The sequence below is a fragment of the Camelus dromedarius genome, chromosome 26 (genome assembly GCF_036321535.1).
Source record: "Camelus dromedarius isolate mCamDro1 chromosome 26, mCamDro1.pat, whole genome shotgun sequence".
Classification (NCBI taxonomy): domain Eukaryota; kingdom Metazoa; phylum Chordata; class Mammalia; order Artiodactyla; family Camelidae; genus Camelus; species Camelus dromedarius.
Genome location: NC_087461.1, coordinates 29,105,916 through 29,126,679, shown reverse-complemented (window position 1 = coordinate 29,126,679; position 20,764 = coordinate 29,105,916). Strand labels below are relative to the sequence as shown.

The 20,764-nt window shown below is 36.7% G+C and overlaps 1 long non-coding RNA gene across 1 annotated transcript; it reads right to left on the bottom strand.

Annotated features, from left to right (window-relative positions):
- Positions 1–10,049: 10,049 nt before the first annotated feature.
- Positions 10,050–17,568, bottom strand: LOC135319422 (uncharacterized). Its single transcript, XR_010378018.1, has 4 exons — positions 15,583–17,568; positions 15,362–15,484; positions 12,490–12,590; positions 10,050–10,542 (listed from the first exon to the last, which is right to left on the bottom strand). It is a non-coding gene; the product is annotated as an uncharacterized LOC135319422 (long non-coding RNA).
- Positions 17,569–20,764: the final 3,196 nt, after the last annotated feature.

The following is a 20,764-nucleotide window of genomic DNA, read 5'->3' as shown; positions in this document are numbered from 1 at the left end:
ATAAGGTATGAACTTTCCTGTTACCCCTTGAAATCTCAACAACAGTAACCTTTACTTCATAGGTTTCAATTACACTTTTACAGTGTTTAGAAACAAATTACTAAACACTAAGAATATTCACTGGTGAGAGGAATTCCCATCATCCTTAAGTTCAGTGGTGACATCTCTGCTGTAGGCAAGTACAGAAGGGGTGATGCACCACTGCAGAAATGGATGCCTTGATAGTAATGGGGAATGAAAAACCCAGACACTCAGAGGCCAGGTGTTGGCATTTAAACATCAGAATTCAAGTACATACAATAAGAGTAATGAGCATCGTGGTTTGTCTTAGCTCAGGCTGCTATAACAAATTACCATAGACTGTGTGGCTTACAAAACAAACATTTATTTCTCCCAGTCCTGGAGGCTGTAAGTCCAAAAGCACTGTGCCAGCATTGTTATTTTCTTGGTAAGGGTCCTCTTACAGCTTTACAGATGACAAGGTTCTTACTGTGTCCTAGCATGGTGAAGAGAGAGAGACAGAGAGAGAGAGAGACAGAGAGAATGAATCTCATGATTCTTTGTTATACAGGCACTAATTAGATTCATGAAGGCCCCACACTCATTATCTAATCCCTCCCAAACCCCATTTCCAAGCACATTGGGACATTGGTAGTTGGGGTTTCCTCAAATGGATTTTGGAGAACACATTCAAACATTCAGTCTATAATTTGGTTGGAGTGGCAGCCAGCAGACCTGACCAGAGAAAATTCTGAAGATGGCAAATAAAACAAGGTGTCTGTAGAGAAAAAAAGAATGGGGAGGAAACCATTGGAATCAAGGATATTTATAGGAAGCTGAGAGGTTACATTGATAAAAGGTTATAATCCGTAGCCTTGGTCTAAACCAATTTCAGATGATGGAACTATCACCTGGAGGGGAGGGCAGGATCCCAGGAGAGAGGACCTTGCAACTCTGGGATGAGGATAAATGATAATGATTTTCACAGTGCCTCTCCTAGGGGACCTCTGGAAATGTACTTGGATCCATATGCTGGGAAATGAGAATACCCAAACACTTCAAGGACTCTCAGAATCAGGATACAAGCTAGGAGTGATGCTCAGATCCTGAAAAGACATCACAGTCTCCCTGTTAGAGGTACATGACATCCTGGGATGAACACAGTCTTGGCCCAGGTGCAACTAACTTGGTCTAGTATTTGTTTTCAAATAAAAGTATAGTTCGTCTGAAGACAGACACCATTTTATATATATATATATGTATTTTCTTTACATCTTCATAGTGTATGTTTAGGCACAGAGGGTACTTAGTAAGAAACTTCTGTAAAAACAAAAAGCTGACATATGTGTGATTGTTTTCAATTGCCAGAATTCCATGATCACACCAAACCTCTGAGATAATAGATTGTTTGGATTTTAGATATTAGATTAAGGTCTCTAATTTGACTTAAGGACCAGAGGAGCAGAAGAAACTCTTTCGGTACAGTTTCCCCCTCTGTGACCTTATTCACCACAGTCTCAGTATCTCTGCGAGGATGTTAACTCATCTCCACTGGAGAATTTAAATGACTCCGTCTAGTCGTGGCTTCAAGTGTTCAGAAGGAAGAATGAATGGCTTTGCCTTTTAAAGAAGAAACCATATAGTAATGAATATGTGACCAATGTATCATGGGGTTTAATGGAAAAGTAAACTATTCTACAGAAATATCTGTATATCTGTTCCCACTGAGAGCTTGACTTAAGCAGATGTTCTAATCCCTTGGACTAGACACACCCTGCATTGAAGAGCAAAGAGAAGCCTTGTCTTTTTTAGATTCTACATACAAGTGATATCACACTGTACTTGTCTTTCTCTGACCTATCTCACTTAGCATAATGTGCTCAAGGTCCATTGATGTTGCAAATGGCAGGATATCCTCCTTCCTTGTGACTGAATAATATTCCCTTGTGTATATGTATATGTGCCACATCTTTTGTATCCATTCATGTGTTGGCATTTAGGTTGCTTTCATTTCTTGGCTACTGTGGTTAATGCTGCAATAAACATGAGTGCAGATATCTCTTTGAAATACTGTTTCTATTTTCTTTCAATAAAAAATAATAAAACTGACAATGGTCACTTAGAAAAATAAAAAGGCTTTAAAAAGTAGTTAACAATTTATTCACACATCTATTCTAATCCTCATTAAGGAATGCTTGGTTCTAATTATTTACATTGTTTGTTAAATTCTTATGTCCTCCCTGCCATTGTTCTGGATTATGTAAAGAGAGAAAAGCAAAGATCTTGTCCTCATGCAGCTTACACTGTGTATGGGCCTTACATAATGTTATTTAGGCAGAAATAAATATTGTAATTATATACATGTGTATATATATATGTGTGTGTATATAGATGTGTGTGTGTATATAGATATGTGTATGTGTATGTATGTGTATGTGTGTGTGTATATATATAAATATTTTATGTGTAGTGATCAAGAATCTAAGTAGCAACAAAATAGTCATTTTTTAAGTTTGGTTTCAACCTAGTGCATCTTGCCTGGAGATATAATTGTGTATTATAGAGCCCTAAGGACCAAATATGGTAACTTTAAAGTAAGGTAAAACCTAGAGTGCATGGTGATTGAAACAATGATTAAAAAGTTTAATGGTTGGATGTATTAATAAGTGTGACATTTGTTTATTATTTCAAAGGGTAATAAATATCCCTCTTATTACCTATAGGCAAAAAAGTAAAGGCTTTGGTGAAGAATTTTGTGTTTTTTGATCTCTATTCCTTTATCACCTGTACAAATTATTATGTTTAAACAAACTAAAGTGGATTCTGTTTCTATGACTGTACTAGGACTGATATGACAACTCTGGAATATTCTTCCTTGTGTCTCTTTTTCCATGGAAGTGTGGTTGTGCCACTCAACAGTGTTATTTGGATGGAATTCCTTTTACTTCAGATAATGTGATCTTATTTCCTGACCACTATTTTGTGGACAGTGGTCCCAGGCTGCATTGAATATGGTGCTCACTCTTAGCCCAGGAAACAGTCCCTGATAAAACATGAGTAATGAATTCCTCCCCTGATATATTTGGTCTAAGGCCCCAATCTCTCTCTGCCCCTGCTGACTGTCCATTAATATAGAAAATGCAGACAATCAAGTTCTATTTCCCTCCCACTTAAAGTACCTAATTATTTTATTTTGATGAAATATGCACAACTATTTACTATTTTAACTATTTAAAGTGTACAATATAGTGGAATTAAGTATATTCACATAGATGTTACAATCATCATCACTATCTACCTCCAACCCATTGCATCATGCTCAGCTGAAACTCTGTATTCAATAAACAAGTCTCCATTTCCCTCTCCCCAAGCTCCTGGTAAGTGTGAGTAAACTTTCTGTTTCTATGAATTTAACTACCCTGGATACCTCATAAAAATGACATCATATAGTATTTTTCTTTTTGTGACTGTCTTATTTCAGTTAGCATAATGTCCTCAGGTTTATTTAGACTGTAACATGTGTTAGAATATCCTTCTTTTTAAGGCTGAATAACATTCCATGGTAAGAATGTACTACACTCTATTTTATTTTTTTAATTTTTAATTATTATAGAACTTTTACATTTCCACTTAATTTGCAGTTATTACAAAATACTGGCTATGTTCCCTTTGTTGTGCAGTACATCTTTGTAGCCTGTCTTATACTCAATAGTGTGTTACTCCCACTCCTCCCACTCCTCCATACCTTTATTGCCAGCCCCACTTCCCACTGGTAACCAATGGTTTGTTTTCTATATCTGTGAGCCTGCTTCTTTTTTTGTTGTTGTTTTTGTTATATTCAATAGTTTGTTGTATTTTATACATTCTACATATAAGTGATATCATATAGTATGTGTCTTTCTCTGTCTGACTTATTTCACTTAGCATAATGCCATCCAAGTCCATCCATGTTGCTGTTAATGGCAAAATTTCATTTTTTATGGCTGAGTAGTATTCCATTGTGTGTGTGTGTGTGTGTGTGTGTGTGTGTGTGTGTGTGTAGTATACAATAAATATGTATACATACTATATCTATCTATATCTATCTATCTCTGTGTGTGTGTATATCATATCTTCTTTATCCATTCACCTGTTCATGGACACTTAGGTTGCTTCCATACCTTGGCAATTGTACATAATGATGCTATGAACATTGACATGCATGTATATTTTCAAATTAGTGTTTTTGGTTTTGGTTTTGGTTTTGCATTTATATACCCAGGGGTGGAATCTGGGTCATATAGTAATTATATTTTGAGATTTTTGGAGAAATCTCCATACTATTTTCCACAGTGGCTGCATGAATTTACTTTCCCACCAAGAGCCCACCAAGGGTTTCTTCTCTCCACATCATTGCCAATATTTGTTGCTTGTGTTCTTTTGATGACAGCCATTCTGACCAGCAAATACACTACAATTTATTTACCCATTCATATGTTAGTGGATAACTAGATTGTTTCCATTTTTTGTATTGTTTTGAATAATGCTATTATAAACATTGGTGTACAACTATATATTTGAGTTCTTACTTTCAGTTCTTTTGAGATATATAACTAGAAGTTGAACTGTTGAATCAAATGGTAATTTTACGTTTAATTTTCTGAGGAATAGTTATACTGTTTTCTACATTAGCTGTTCAATTTGTTCCTACCAATGATGTACAGGATTCTCAATTTCTCTACATCCTTACCAAAATTTGTTTTCTGTTTCTAAAGAAATGGCAACCATATTAATGTGTGTGAAATGTATCTCATTTCCTTAATGAATAATGATGATGAGCACCTTTTCAGGTACTTATTGGCCATTTATCTTTGTTATTTGGGGAAGGTGTCTTCAAGTCCTTGACTATTTTTGAAATGAGCTCTTTGTTTTTGTTTTTGTTGTTGCTGAGTTAAAGGGTTCTTTATATATTCTGTATATTAATTTCTTATCAAATGTATGATTTGTAAACATTTTCTCCCATCCTGTGAGTTACCCTTTATTCTTTTGATATTGTCCTTTGATATGCACAAAAGTTTTAAATTTTTGTAAAAACCAATTTATCTATTTTTTCATTTGTTGTCTACAAACACCTTTGGTGTATATCCAAGAAATCACTGCCAAACCCAATAGAATGAAGAGTTTCCCCTATGTTTTCTTCTAAGAGATATTGTTTAGCTTTTACATTTAGATCTTTGTTCTATTTTGAGTAAATTTTTGAATATGGAGGAAGGTAAGGGTATAACTTCATCCTTTTGCATGTGAATATCGAATTTCCTCAGTATCACCTGTTGAAAATATTGTGCTTTTCCCACTGAATGGTCTTGACACCTTTACCAAATCATTTGACCGCATATGAGAAGATTTATTTACTGTATTCGTCTATATGTCTATTTGGATTACAATAGTTTGTACTAAGTTTTGAAATCAGGAAGTATGATATCTCCCACTTTGTTCTTCTGTTTCAAGATTTTTTATTTGTTTATTTGGGATCTCTTGAAATTCCCTATGAATTTTAGAACTTTTTATTTTCTGGAAAAAATATTGGAATGTTGATAAGAATTGCATGAGATCTGTAGAATCTGTTGAGTAGTACTGACAGCTTAACAATATTAAAACTTCCCACCTATGAACATGGATGTCTATTTCTTTATGTCTTATTTAATGTCTTTTGGCAATGTTTTCAGTATGCAAATCTTTCTTCTTCTAGGCTAAATTTATTTTTTATTAATCACTTTGATCCTATTTTAAATGGGATTGCTTTCTTAATTTTTTGAATTGTCATGTTAGTGTAGAGAAATGCAACTGATTTTTAATTGTTGATTTTGTATCCTCCAAATTTGCTGAATTCGTTTATTTTTTCTATTTTTTGGTGAAATCTTTGATATTTCTATATTTAATATCTTGTCGTGTGTTGAGAGAATTTATTTCTTCATTTCCAATTTTAAATCTCTTTATTTCTTTCCCTTGTTTTATTACACTGGCTAGTACCTCTAATACTATGTTAAATAGAGGAGGGAAAAATGGGCATTACTGTCTTTTTTGTTATCTTAGGGGAGAAGATTTCAGTCTTTCATCATTGAGTAGGATGTAGCTGTGGATTTTTCATGCATGGTTTTTATCATGTTGAGGAAGTTTTCTTCTATTCCTAATTTTTTAGTATTTTTTTAACAGAAAAATTATTAAATTTGATCAAAGGATTTTTGTGAATCAATTGGATGACCATTTTTTTTTCTTTGCTCTCTTAATGTGGTATATTATATTGATTGATTTTTCTATTTGGAATCTACAGGATGTAATCAACATTTATAGAATACCAAAAACATCAGAATACATATTTTCCTCAAGCTAACATGAAACATTCACCAAGATAGACCTCATTATGTATCATTAAACACACCTTAAAAATTGAAAGGAACAGAAATGTTATAATGTATGTCTCAGACTAGAGTGAAATTAAACTAGAAATCAACAATGGAAAGATAGCTGGAAAGTCCTAAAATACCTGGATAGTAAACAACACACTTCTACGTTATACATAGGTCAAATAAGTCTCAAGAGGGATTTTAAAATGTATTCAATGAAATAAAAATAAAAATACAACTCATCAAAATTTGCAAAATGCAGTGAAAGTTGAAGGAGACTTGTAAGATACTTTTGTCATGATATATAATCTTATGGAGACCATAAACTCAATTTTGGGAAGGGGAATAGGAAGACACAAAGCAGCAGTTCCCAGGAAGGGAAATGATCCTAAAATTAAATTCATAAATGGTTTCCAAGCAAAGAACAAATCCAGGGTGTTGCCAGAAAAGAAAAGAAAAAAGATGGAGGGGTCAAATATGAAATGAAGGACATGACTGAAGATTCTTTTCCTTAAACCTCAGAATCATTATGGTTGCATCCTTGGAGTATGACATAATCAGAAAAAGACTCTCCGAGGAGATACAGTATGTATCATAGATGCTCTCAAACAATTGGGCTTCTGGAAAGTTTAAGGGAGTTTTTCCTCAGACTTCTCAGCAAAAACCCAACGTAGAAATAGGGCTACATTGAAAGGATTTGTGGGTTCAGCATTGTTGAGCCTTGATGAAGCTCGCCTCAGAAGGCTTAGACCAAATTGGAGGGTATTTGTGCTAATGAAGAGCTACAGGGGAACCTGTTGATCCTGCCCTGGCACTCCCATGCATGACTATACTTTCATTTTTCCTTACCACTTTATTCTCTTATCTATTTTTACCCTTTGTTTTTCTTTCTTTTCTCATTTCTTCACCCCTTTTTGGGCAGTTTTGTGTAAGTAATGGACAGAGGACAGGCCTTGGAGTCAGAGAGCTTGCATCTGAGACTAAGCTCTAGAACCAAGCTAAGTGACCTAGAAGATGTTAAGTCTAATCTCTTCACTTGCATAAATGTAGGAATAATATCTAATTTACTGTGTGATCATGAGGATTAGAGATAGTAAGTGTACTTCCTTAAAGGTAGAAAGTGTCCAATAAGAGTGGTTGTTATATTGTTTTTATTACTGTTGCTACAATTTTGTTTATGTGGTTGATTTGGGTTCTTGGAGCAGCTGTTAGTAAACTCTACACTGAGTTTCTTTACTCTACATACTCTTTAATATGATTATTTTTATGAGGTTGATTTTGATAGCTGATATTGAACTCTCTTAGTCTCTTTACAGCAGAGTATCCATCCCAAGATGCTTTGAGTGCTGGCTTCTAGAAATGCTTACATGATCTCCCTTGAGAAATGCCTGGGAACTTGCATCCTCCTATGTCTCCACTTCTCTAAAGATTTCTTCTCAGAGGATTCAAGCAACAAATCATCTACAGGAATTGCCATCTTATGCTTTGCTTCTAACATACTAACATTAGAAAATTATTTTTTAATTTTTATTTTTAATACTACAAATATATCTTAGGCCTTCCACTAGCAACCAAAGATACAGCAAGCCCTCAGTTAAAGAGAATGCTAATCTATACTGTATCAGTTTCCCCTTCCTGGCTCCACTTCTGGCACGATGGTGTGCAACTCAGAATCTCTCCTCAAAAAAACTGATGAAAACTATTTTTAAAACACATTTAAAAATAGTTGGCCTTATGAGCATACACAAATGGAAATGCCGCTACAGATATACAGCAAATGAGGACACATTTACTCAAGAATATTTACTAAAGCTCCATAAAATGATGAGTCTTTAGTATTTGAAGATCCGCACTTTTCCCCTCTCCACTCATTGAGCTGGGAACTCCACCCAGACTTGTACAACCAAGAACACAAGTTTTTGACTCCCCCCAGGTCCTGGTTGGAGGGTTGTCTTCCTGGGAAGGACATGACATTAGCATTTCTCATACTGCCCCTAGATACTTGTTGCTGAGGCAAAGTTCTGTACTACTGCAGCCAACAGGTGGGGGCCCCATTCTTCCACCACGTTTCCTCTCATGAGACAAAGGTTCTACCTTGGGCATGGTAGGACATTGAGGTCCCAATTGCTATTGACTCAGCTCATAGGACAGGGGCTTGTGCCAAGGGAGACAAGCCAAGGACACCTGGGGCTCTTGCCCATATATCCACTGAGCACTTACTTCTTCAAACTGGGCTGTCACTTAGAATTGACCTATTGTTCCTTACTCCAGCACCAGAGTTGTGGCTCAGAGATTTTCCCTGGAAGGAAAGGCAGACCATAGAACAGAGAGCTCAAATTATCTCCCCAAAGGAGCCAACTTTATTTGCAACAGCATATGAAGTTCAAATCTAAGTGTGCTTTCAAAAACAGTAGAAGTGTTGGTGAGAGGCAATGGGGAGGAGACTAATAAAATCCTTGAAGATACAGGCTAAATGATAAGCCAACTAGTTGCTGGAGAAAAATAAGAAACCAGCTGCAAGAACTAGAGTCTGAATAAATTTCAAACTTTGACCATCAGGAACTGTTCCTTCATAGCAGCCTGAATTTGACTGGATTAGGGTGTAAATAATTTATTCTCCAGGGCATTGTTATGAACAATAGAGCTTTTAACCAGCAGTTAGTGGAGTTTCATAGGTTAGTGTGGTCAGGTAACTAGACAAACACTGCCTAAGTCCTGCTAAAACCTTGTTATCCCAAAGTGGCTGGGCATGTCCAAGGATGAATCCCTGAGGAAAAACATCAGAGGCTTTACCCTGTGTCTGTTTAGGGGATAGAGGAGGAAGAGAAGGGAATGGACAACACTAAAATAATCCAGTTAGTCTTTAAACAAGTAAACAAGCTAACAACAATGACAAGCACTGAAAGAGGGGAGAGATGAAGTCAGTACCCAAAGTTGCTGCAATATCTAAAATGTTCATTTTCCAAAAAATATGAGACATGCAAAATAAGCAGGAAATTATGGCCTAGATACCAGAACAATAGCAGGCAATAAAGCCACCTGCAGGAGAGACCAGATGTGAGAAAAGAAGCCATTATAAATATGTTCAAAGAAACAAAGAAAACCATGATTTTAGAAGTAAAGCATGATGACAGTGTCACATCACATAGAGAACATTAATAAAGAGACAGAAATTATTAAAAATAACCAAATGGAAATTTTGGAACTGAAAGGAGCAATAACTGAAATTTAAAAATTCACTAGATGGAATCAATAATACACTTAAACGGGCAGAAAGTAAAAGTACTTAAGAATAGATCAATAGAAATTATGCAATCCAAGAACAGAGTGAAAAAAGAATGAAGAAAAAATGAGCAAAGTCTCAGAGAAATGTGGGACACTAATGTATACCAACAGATATGTAAAGGCAGCACCAGAAGAACAGAGAAGGAAAGGAGCAGAAAAATATTTGAAAAATTAGTGGCTAAAAAATTCCCATTTCCTAAAAAATTTAAATCTACATATCCAGGAGGTTCAACAAACTGCAAGTAGGATAAACTCAAAAAGACCCATGAATAGACACATAGTAAAAATGCCAAAGAAAATCTTGAAGGCAGCAAGAGGAAAATGACATCTTACTTAAGAAAACTCCTATAAGATTAACAGTTGACTTATCATCAGAAACAATAGAGGGCTGAAGGCAATAGGATAACCTATTCTCAGCCCTCAAATTTTAAAAGCTCTTAATCAAGAATCATATATCCAGCAAAATTATCATTTAAAAATGAAGATGAAATAAAAAGACATTTGGAAAACAAAATCTGAAAGAATCTGCTGCCAGTAGACCTACCTTACAAGACATACTAAAGTTAGTTCTTCAGGCTGAAAGCAAGTGACCCAAGACAGTAATTTGAATACACACACACACAAAACAAAGAACACTGATAAAGGTAATTATGCAATTATAAAGGAGTATAATTGCCTATTTCTTATCCTTTCTTATCTTGTTTAAAAATCATAAAGCAGTATATATTTAATTGTATTTGTGGGCATATAACATACAGAAATGTAATATATTTTCCAATAGCAGGGCAAAGAGTTTGGTGAGAACAAACCAACATTGGGTTAAGAATTGACTCCAGATGTTTCACTTGAATCCAAAGGAACAAATGCATAGAACCTGAAATGGAAAGAAGGCTAATATGAGAAAAATTATACATATAACATAAAAATTGTGTTCTACACTGGAAACTGACACAACACTGGAAACTGACTATAACTCAATTTAAAAAAAAGAAAAAAGTTGTACGTGTAAACTTGCTCTCTTTTCTCCTCTCAGCTTCTTTAAAAGACATAAAATTACATAAAGGAATAATAATTATAATGATGTACTGTTGGGCTTATAACATGCATAGAGATAATACCTATGACAAGAATACCACAGTAAGAAAGAAAAGAGAGTAGAGCTATATGGGAATGCTGTTTCTACATTCTCTGAAATTGCTGGTGTAATTGTGAAACTGTTTTTGATAAGACATATATGGTAAGGCCTAAAGCAATCACTAAGTAAATAACTAAAAATATATAGCAAGAAAATCATTAAAGAAGTTAAAAAGTAATATTAGAAAATATTCAATTAATGAAAAAGAAAACAGTAATGCCAAAAAAAAGACTTGAGGTGTAGAGAAAATAATAACTTAAATGAGAAGTGTAAATCCTATTGTTTTGCTTAGTTTTGTTTTTATGAACTCTGGATACAAATCCCTTATCAGATATATTATTTGTGAATATTTTCTACCATTTTGTGGGTTGTCTTTTCATTTTCTTAACATTACATTTTCAATTAATGCTATGTCTCTCTCTCTCTCTTTTTTTTCACTTAAAATGAATCAGAGCAAACACAACATGTGTACAAATCTATAGATAAAGCTGCTCTGGAAAAAATGCATAAATACATGGCAAAGAAATGAGACTTGGCATTTTAATGCTGATCATGCCATCCTCAGTGCCATAACACCAAATCTGTGCTTGCAACACAGTAAACTATGTGTATCTGCTATACCCTACTTCTCAAATCCAGGACTTATGAACTCAAATCAGAATTTGCCATCAAAAACTCAAACTTGAATTCCTGTACTAGGAATGTCTCCAGTAGAGAGCACTAATGTTTTTTGAATATTCGGTGTAAGTAGCTTTAATTGAGATAAGGCCTAGGAAGGAGTTACAACCATTTCCCATTCCCATATATCTGGGTACACAAGACATAGGCATTTATTCCATATCCATTAACAGTTTACAGAGCACCCACTGTCCCCAGGCACCACATTAGGCCTTGGGATCCTGAGGAGGAAAAGATACACTCTTACCCTCAAGGAATTTGGCCTAGTGAAGAAGACTGTCTCAATCCCCTAATAACATCTCCTTGCATCAATCAAGGAAAGCATTTACTAATCATGCACTTTCCTATCACAAACTACATACATATATGTAGAAAAGCACATGGACTGTAAGCATTTGGAAACAGTAGGTTCAGGAGGGCCTTTGGGGAAAATCTAGTCAAAATCTCTCATTTTATACCTGGAAACTTTAAACCCAGAGTGGATAAGTGACTTACCCACGATCACGACAAGAGCTAAGATTAATATGGCACTTCCTATACGCCTAGAACTGCTCTAACAGTATTGTTTATTTAATCCTCACCACAACTCATTTTTGAAATACAAAACTAAGGCACAGAGAAATTAATTAACAACAAAAATCAAACAGCTCACAAGGGCAAAGTCAGGATTTGAATCTAAGTAGTCTTGCTCCAGAATCCATACTTTTAGTCACCATGCTATATTTAAGTAGCTATGTCTAAAGGCAGTCATGATTTTCTGACTCATGTTTTTACACTGTCTTGTTATTTTATACTGTCAGGGTTTCCAGCATCTCTAGAACCCATTGGTCAAAAATTATCAAAGAAATCTCAAGATATTATGGTACTTCAAAGTCACAAGATCCTCGATTTGGGGAAAATGGCTCAATTCAACGTGGATGTATATGTTACCAGAAGGTGAAGATGAAGACATGCACAGACATGAGAAATATAATAAGTAATCTTGTAATAAGTATTCTTTTATCTTACTTTGACAAATGTTGCCACTTGTGTCTCATTTCCTTGTCTTCCTGAATCACTTCCATGTACTCCTTCTTACTTCCAAATCCCAGTCTTTAAGTGTGTTGATTCTTCAATCAAATAAGAACATGTTAATGTAGACAGAGCTAGGGATTAAATCTTGAGAGGACCCTGCACTATACAAGATAGAGAAGATGTGCATTTCAGAAGCCTCAGACTTCATTTCACCCATTCATTTATTATCTAACAAATATTTATTGGGTGCCTGCCATATGCACAACAATGCACTGGGTTCTGGGGATGTGCTAGTCTATGTGATGGATATGACCTTTACCCTCCTGAGGTCCACAGTCTTACAGCATTCCTCCAGAGTAAGTTAGGGATCCATAGTTAAGCACTTGTCAATTCTCAACCTGTTGGGCCTCTGAATGATGCCTGAGCTACAGGAGGATGAACAGAATGACTCAGCAAGACTGGGGACTGCTAAGAGATGCTGTCACTCTCAGGTGTGCAGACTACAGAGGAGAGAGCATGTTATTTTGAAATGACAGTAATACACTGTTTGAGTGATATGCATGAACTATAAAATAGTTTATAAATAGAAATTATTTGCATTATGATTATGTTTTGTCAGAATACACACATTTTTTTTTGTGTGTTTGTGTCCTTGAGGACCCTGAAGAACAAAATTTTGTATCTGATTATTGAATTGGTTAAGTAAATTAAGCAAATCCAGGCATTTTATTTGATAATCAAGTTCACTCAAAGATGAAGGTAAAATTATAAAATTTACACCCACTTACATATTTGTTTCATCCTTTAGTATGCTTCCCCCCTCATTTTTACTTGTAATCAATCTGTCTGTAAATCCCCCACTTACACAGAGGCCTTTACCAGACACAAAAAGCTGTTCTGCTCACAAAAACTACAGGCTTCCTTAAGCCTTAAGTTTTTTTTTTTTTTTTAATTTGCCCTTTAGGTCTCAATTTCTCTGAGAAATCTGGGAAGTCCTCTCCACTTTAGCCCACTCTTTCATCTACCAATGTAAGACCCAACTACTTTTGCCCTTCAATTTTGTAATGAGATAAAGGACGCCTGATTTATTATCATACTGCTCTTTTTCATAAGGTGACCTGGTTACATTCAGCTATTATAAAGCATATTTGAGTCATAGGCTCTGAACCATGTCAATATCCTGTACTAGGAGATTTTACTCAGCCCTGAATTTGCTCATATATCCAGCTACATATTTGCCTCTATTTTTTTAAAAAACTATAAGTTTCTTGAGGGCACATGTTTATTTGTTTTCAAATCCTTCAAAAACAATTTGGTGGAGAGACTGAATTGGAGATAAAGAAGTTAGCCGAGATAAATTAGTAGAATAAGTGGATAATTGGAAGGTGTGCCTGCATTTGGATACATAGGATTCAGGAGACAAAGACAAAGAGAACTGTGGTGTGGGGACACACTGGGGTTTGGTTAGTTAGTCCCCACTGATTTATCATGTCCAGCCTAAAGGTCCCTGGAGGAATGCTTGGAGACTTGTGGACCCCAGGAGGGCAGAGGCCACATCCATCAAATGGACCAATGTATCCTCAGAAACCAGTCCAGTGTTTAGCACACAGTAGGCATAGAATAAACATTTGTTGGATGATAAATGAGTGGTAAGATGAAACGAAGTCTGAGATATCTGGAACATGAAATACTCCTATCTTCTTTTCTGATATAGTCCAGGATAGTTACATTAAACACATAGAAAACAGAAACTCCTGCCTAGACTGTTAGTGGCTTGCCCCAGATCTCACTGACAGAAGAGCCACCAGCAGAAGCCAAGATACCAATTCTCATACACTTTCTGACTCATATCTCTTTTCCTCTATTTCTAAAATGTTCTGAATCTTGTTCTTTTACAATTTATATTGATTCTTAAAAATTCTTAACAAACTATATATATGTGTGTATATATACATACATACACACACACACACACATACATGTGCATACATATTATGTCCTAGTCTTAGAGAATCAGTTAAGGTTAGAATTGAAGTTCAGTATTAAATGTGTATTACAATTAACAGATAGCCTAATATTAGGCCAAGAAACACATATGCACAAATACATACACACACAGTCATTGAGGAAAAAAAGATGGGAGGGGCATGGAATCAAGGTCTAGCTGGTATTAGACCTGGGTTACTTCAAATCAAATAAATGAAAAAGTTGACTATGAGGAACCTCAGAAACCAGCTGCTTTCACAGTATCAGGAAAACTTTTGCCCAGATTTCAACATGGTCCAGGGAACACAGATTGAATTCTTACAGGGATCCCAGCAAGCACTGTCTCAGTCACTAGCAGAACCCATCAGGGCGTTTTTTATATCACTTCACAGGAGCTAAGGAGCACTAACTATGCTTTAATTCTAAGCTTTCAGCCTGGCTTCACTTGCAAATATTTTCTTAGAAGTCTTCATTTTATGGATGGGAAAGAGACAATAGTCAATAACTGGCTGGCTCCTGTGTGGCAGATTCCAATATGGGACCCAGATGACAGTACATATTCTTTAAATGGGATGCATGGGAAACTTTCAAAGAAATATTTGGACATCTTCCAAGAAGACAGATTAGCTGGAGATGGCGGGCATCCAGCTGCAGGAAATCGTGTTTTTCCCTTGAAGGAGAGCCTGGAAGATCACCTTCCTAACACTTGTCATAAAAGGAAGGGATGTCATATAGTTAAGGCAGAGGGTCAATCAGCATAGTGGGCTGAGAACACAGAGTAATTGGTCGTGAATATTTAAGACTGGGACCATGATAAGGGATCAGCTCACACAGAAGTGCACAGCTGGCCTTGCACAATTACAGTTTCTAGTCAACCTACCTTATTCCAAAAACACATGCAATGTCGACCTCATCCTGTCTTTGGACTTCTCACCACTGAGCTCATTCTCAGGGGTCATTCTCAGAATTTCTCCCAGGCCCGAGGAGAGCTCATGTTAAAACTCTGCAACCAGGAGATTGAAAAGGTCAGGAAAACATGGTGAAGTCTTTGATCAAAAATAAATAAAAATTCTTCATCAATGACAATATGCTGAATCATACAGAGTTGAACCAGCAGGATGACTTTCTGAGAATGCAAAGCCATGAATGCCTTCTCACTTTTGTTCTTTTCTTCTGACCTGATGTCTCAGTAGGACTAACAAACTTGAACCCTGGTGTTGAGAAAATATTGCAAAGTAGTATTTCAATTGAGCACTGTAAAGCTAGCCAAACTTTCCCAGACCCATGTTCCTATGCTCCTCCTTCAACCCTGCGTGGCCCACCAACCTCTCCTCCCCTTTCAGGTGCTGCATGCTTCCCCTGTAGATTACATACCTCTGAGAAAAGGAATAATGATTCCTGTTTACCTTCGTATTCTGCCTCACCTCTCCAGAACTCCAGTGCTTTCTTTTATACACTGCAGAATTTCAATGTTTTAATTAATTGAAAGGAATAGAGAATTTTCCATTATCAGAAATAATTTTATAATACAGAATTGGAAAATAACTGTTAATACTGGATAATATTCTGTCTTCCATTAACCATAAAAATTTTCTCATGACACAGAGAAATCTGAACTCTTATCAAGGCAGCCACATGGAGCAGAGATGATGACACTCAGAGTCTCTTTTTTTAATTTTTTTTTTATTTTTTGGTTTGGTTTGGGTTTTATTGTTTTGTTTTGTTTTTCAGGGAATCAACTCAGAAAGGCCCTGCCAAACCTAGGAGTGAGTTGATTGCTCCATGTAGGTCATGCAGTTCAATAACACAATTTGTAGTAATCCTTTCATTTCTGTTATTTGTGACTCTGCTTGTGCCATTGGGCAGAGGAACCGGCCACATTGCTGCTCACAGTCATCTCCTTTATCATATGAATGTGAGGAGCCTACCACTAGATATGTCCCCAAACCAATGGGATGCTGTAGAAAACAGAGTATTTCTATGTCTTTTTCTTCTGGATTTTCTAAGGTTACCAGAAAGAGATTGACTGAGCCCTGAGGGTGGATTGGTCATTTTAAGACAATATTTGGGGCAGATAAGGCAAACATATAGAATTTAGGTCTTTCTAAATTTTACTTCTCTTTCATGAGTCTCTTTCTGATTATTAACACCTGCACTGATCCATCTCTTCATGTAAGTAGTACTTGGTTGTTTTCTATGTGTTCACCTAAGTTCTGAGCTGCTTGAGGTCAGAAACCAATATTGATGCTTTTTGATATTGTTCTTGATATCTAGCATACTGATGGGCACAGAATGAGTGCTTAATAATTATGATGAGACTTCTAAACACAATTTTACACTTTGACAAATTTGGCTGTGGAAATAGTGACTGAGTCTTTTAGAATTTTCTATGAACAGAATAATAAATGTATATAGGAAATTTATAAAACATAGATGGGAAATAAAATACAGCAGCATCTTTCAGAGACACAGCTTCTCTTTCCTTTCTCTTTCCAGATCCATGCAGGTGACAGATCTTTCTCTGTCCACCTCTGATGGAGACTATATTCTTTACTGTCCAGTAGCATATTCCCTTTGATTGTCTCTTAGGTATGCAGAATTGCGAGCATATTCGAACTTTCCTTCTTTCCTTCTGTCAAATTCTTGTCAGCAGTTTTACACACACACACACTCTTCCCCCACCACCAATCTTTTGCAGATTATAATCAGGAGTTCTTCAGGCTTCTGCCTAAGAGTGTGGATTTTGCAGACTGGTGGGCCTGGGTTTGAACCTTACATGATCACTTTGGATAAGTTTCTGGATTAGTTAAAATTAGCTGCCAGTTACAGAGACTGCAAAGAACAGTGGCATAAACAAAGTGATGTTTGTTTCTCTTTCACATTAAAAAAATTTCTAGAGAGAAAATCCAGAACTGGTATTATGATTTCACAAATCTCCTGAGGCTTAGGCTGGTTCCACCTTTTAGGTTTGCTAAACATCAGATGAGGTCCTCAATCTCATAGCCCTAGATGGAGCTTTATCCATCACATGCAATGTAGAAAGGAGGAAGGAAGGAAGGGAAGGAGACAAAGGAAGACAAGCATCTATGATCTCTTAAGGAAATTTCCCAGAAGCTGTCATACACTTCCTGTTACATTTCATTGACCAGAATTTAGTATTGTGACCTCACTAAGCTGGAATAGAGACTGGGGAATGTTGTCCTTATTCCAGACAATACTCAGCTGAAATGTGGGCGGTTCACATCCTTAGAAAGAAAGGGGGAAAGGAGCATCGGAGTAGCCAAATACCAGTTATTCTATACCACTTTTTTCTTGACTGTTATTACCCATCTCACAGGAGTCTTAGGATTAAAATAAATGTTACTATGAAAGCATCTAATACAGTGTCTAGCATAAAACAAGCTTTCGGTTAATGTTAGTTAATATCCCTCCTTATTCCTTTTTTGTGAATTTTCTCATTTCCCTGCTACCCCATCATTGGCATCCAAATTCTATTTTAAATACTTGCCCCAGTTGATGGTACTAAGCTGTACTCTTGTACCTTTTCATAAGAGGGAGCAGCAAATACATTATTATTCAATGTCAGCATTTATTTTTTAGCTTAAAGTTTGGCTTAGATTTAAGACATAGCTCTTGGAATCAAATAGACCTAGATGTGAATCCTGGTTCTGCCACTTAGTCAGTGTCTAAACCCAGCCTCTTGCTCCCTCCATTTCTTCATCTGTGACCTGGGGTAAGATTCAGATATGAGGATTAAATGAAAATAATAGAGAGAGAGCGCCTGACAAAGTAAGTGGTAGTTTTTCTTATCTTTTTAAATTTGGCCTAATCTGGGTGAACCTTTTTGAAAATGAACTCTTATTCCATTAAAAAAAAAAAGTTTTAAAATTGGTCATCTCCATACATATACAAATGAGTGTTGTTAAATTGTTAGTCAAATCTTTTGATAATTGTCTCCAAAATCAGTTTAAACCCAAATAGCAGCAAAGTCTTTCTTGTATTTTTTTAAAGAAAAAAACAGCATAGCTGAGCCTTAACCTTATTTAGCCTTGATTTGAATGATTTTTGGCAGATCCACTCTTAGAAGCAGAAACATTTCCACCAATGAGTATATTTCATAGCATCTTTCCCCCAGTGGCTAGTTGTTAAGCCCCTACTGTGTCCCAGAAGCTGTGCTAGTTTCTGGGGACATATTGGTAAGCAGAAATGCACATGGTCCCTGCTGCTGTGGAAGTCGCAGTTACTGAGGGAGACAGGTGAATCAATCACTGAAAATAAATGAAAAATTGCCATTATTAAAGTTGTTAGGAAGGAGACATACCGGTGCTGTGAAAGTATGTGCGAACATCTTATGATCCAAGGTTGAATGGTGATTTTAGGAACAAAAAATTGACCAGTCAGTTGAAGTAAAGAGATGTTAAGAGCATATGGTTTGAAATGAGCTCAGACACAAGGTGAGCCTGCCCTTGGCATGGACCAAAACATGCCACAGTCTCCAGCACCACTCCAAAGAATGCATTTCATGGTTTGGGGCTGTCTTTAAAATAAGTGCCCGTGATATATAACTTCTCAATGTGATACTCTGAAAGGGGCTACATAACTTAGGAATAATCTAATTATTTCATAATTTATTCATGCTATATTGATAAATATTAAATTCACATACTTTTTTTTGATACACCAAGCAGAGATATCTGAGAAAATTGGCTGTAAAGTAGGATCTTTTCAGAGAGGGTCAGAGTGTTGATCTGCATTACCTGTAGTGAGAATTTGAATTTGAAGCCATTTGGCTGAATGGGGTGGCATAAGAAACACTGTTGGCAGAAGAATAGGTAGCCCACAAAGTAGCAGTGGAGGATGACCACAGGATGAGAGGTGTGAGCAGTGTGTTCCAGAGAGCAGGCAGGACTGTGCTTGGGATGGCCCATCTCAGAGACAGCAGGCAGCCCCAATGTCCCATCTCTCCAAGGCATTCCAGGTTCACATAGACAAGAACCCAGCTTGGCACCTTGGCAGTGGGGTACCATTTCTCCTTGTCCTGTCCAGCTGAGCTAACAGGGTATCCTTTGGGGAAAATGTTGCCTCTCTGGTCTCTTTTAGGGGTTTGGAAGTTGGCTGGGAGGCTCTGTTCCCATGTAACATGTTAGGGCATGACTGAGCCTCGGGGGAAGAGCTGCCTGCCATTGGACTGTAGGTGGTTTCTTGTTCTGAGCTGATAAATTTAAGATGAATTCCATTCATCTAAAGATTTTTAAGTTCATCTCTGTAGGCAAACCTAAATGAGTTTTAGTTAAATGAGGTACCAAAATAGGCAACTGAGCAAGGGCTTGTCTTCCAAAAGCATTTGTGAGTCATGATGCAGTTTCTAGAGGCATAGTGTTGTGCACGGTGGGCAGGTTCCCAGCCCTCCCCAAGAGTATTTGTACTAGGTATTTACCCTAAGGCATCACAAGCCTTTCACTTTCACCTTCCCAGGAATGCCATTGGAACTAGGAATTCCCCAGCTCTTCAATTGCTCTGTAATTGGAATTCCTCCCTCAGGGTGCAGCAAACATTTTTCGACCTCAGGGACTTCTCAATTGCTGTTCTCTGCCTAGAACATTCTTCCCCTAAGAATCTGAATGACTGCTTCCTTCTCAATGGAAGGTCAGCTCCAGTGTGACCTCAGGGATACTTTCCCTAATATCTAAAGTACCACTGCCTGCTACCATCATAGTCCTTCAGACCCGGGTTCATTGCTTGCTGACTTGTTCATATTCTGTTCCCCCAACACAAACACAAGAATATAAGTTCTGTGAAAGCATGGTTCTTGTCTCCCTTGTTTACCTGTTCTTAAGCCTGGTAGAGAGTAAACTTCCCAACCTGCTGCATGTGATAGTAGGCAAAAAGTTTACCCCTTTGGACATAAAATAGGGATAACATCACCTGTGCTTCCTGCCTCATAGAAAAACTGAGGACCTGGAGTTAGGGTGCCGAAGATACTTTTTCTCCCAGAAACTTGTGACTAATTTTTTGATTCCATATATATATATGGATATATTGCAAATATCAATACCATTTACCCAATTACATAACCCCAAAAGACTTAGAACACATTTTGTGCTTGTCTTTGCTTTGCTCCCCACTAAACTACTCCTTAAACAATAGTAATCAGTTTGTCCAGAGGCCATATCCTTAAGGTCCCTCCCTTTAGCACCCTTCCTTCACAGCCTCTTGATTGCCTTGAGTCTTTCCAGGACCACTGATAATTGTCTTCCAACCATCAGTTCAGTTTGTATTCTTT